A 1,544-nucleotide genomic window follows, 5' to 3' on the forward strand; every position below is an offset into this window, starting at 1 on the left:
TTCCTCTCTCCCTTAGTCTCTTCCTCTTCCTTCAAATTTCTCCCCTGCCCATCCTTCCTTCTCCTCCAATAACAGGCCTCCTTCTATCCTGTACCTGGCCCTCACCAGTACTTTACAAATTCAATGGGGAGGTGGTTCTGGTGAAGTCACCTGAGTTCTGAGTCCTTGACTAGGCAGCTGTCCTTGGGGGAGTGGAATTAGCATCAAAAACAGATAACTTCAGGGCAAACCACAACAAAAGAACATACTCAGGCTGGACCTAGACCTCCTCGCTCACATGAGGCAGTTATGCAGTTGATCTTCGTCCTGAACACCTGGAGCAGGGCTGTCTCAAAAGTCGTTGCCTCTCTGTGGGATATGTTCTTCTACCTTGGCTGCTTTGTTTGGCCTCAATGGGAGAGGATGTGCCTAACCTTAAAGAGACTTGATGTGCAAGGGTAGAGGGATAGCCAGGAAACCCCCACCTTCTTCAGAGGAGAAGGGAGGGGGAATGGGAGAAGGATAGAGTGACTGGAAGGGAGGCAGTGAGCAGGATGTAAAGTGAATAAGTAAAATAAAAATAAATAAATACTTAAAAATACATCAAATACTTCACATGAATATCTATAGTTTTAATAGTTTTAGTGATAATTGTAATCAAGATATCATTCAAAAGAGAATGGACAAAGTCTGCAATATTATTTATCCTTCTAAAATAAAGTTATGAAAAGATAAAAAGAAAACGAAGGTAGAAAAAAAGGCATCTAACAAGGCAGCATGTATAATAATTCCAATGTTGTGACATACTGGAAAAGACAAAACCATGGAAACAGAGAGAGGCTCAATGCTTGTACAGGGCCGGTAACAGTATGCTATCTGGTCAACTGTTAGCTTCCCCAGATTTGGGGAATGCCAGGAGGTTAGTGAAGCAAACCTGTGAATGTGTCCACCATGGCATTTCAAGTAGATGAAAAGCCTCTGACCTAATGAGCTTCTTATTTGCTTGACAGATTCTAAATGTAACAAGGAGTTACATTTAAGTTGTAAAGGTTAGGAGCAAGGTCCTGGTTGAACAAAGTAGGATACTGAAGAGAGGGGATGTTGGTTCTGACCTCTTCCTATAATTTTTTTCAGTTTCCAGACCTTGAACCATGAACTATTTTGCCTTCCCACTCTATCACAGTGGATTGACCTTTTATACAATGAGCAGAAATAACTGATCCTTTCGTTTAAGTTGTTTATGTCAGGCATTAGGTCCCAATGGAAATAAAGTTGACTGACACAGGAAAAAGGGAAGAATGGGATGATTTTGCCCAGTAGAACTGTCCCTATTAATGTCACTGTTTATTTGTTAATATCCACTGGGTGAGCTCCAGTGCTGACTATGAAGTCTGCAGATAGATATTTGCATCCAATTTATATTATGATCTTTGAGCCTGATATGAATGGAGTAATTTATTTATGAGAACCCAGATAAATGTGAATAGAATTATATTTTAAATACAGAGTATCAAGGAAGAAATGATTTCAGGATATGAAATACCCAGAGCAAAACCATTAGGATG

Source organism: Rattus norvegicus, chromosome 18 (assembly GCF_021556685.1).
Source record: "Rattus norvegicus strain SHRSP/BbbUtx chromosome 18, alternate assembly SHRSP_T2T, whole genome shotgun sequence".
NCBI lineage: Eukaryota > Metazoa > Chordata > Mammalia > Rodentia > Muridae > Rattus > Rattus norvegicus.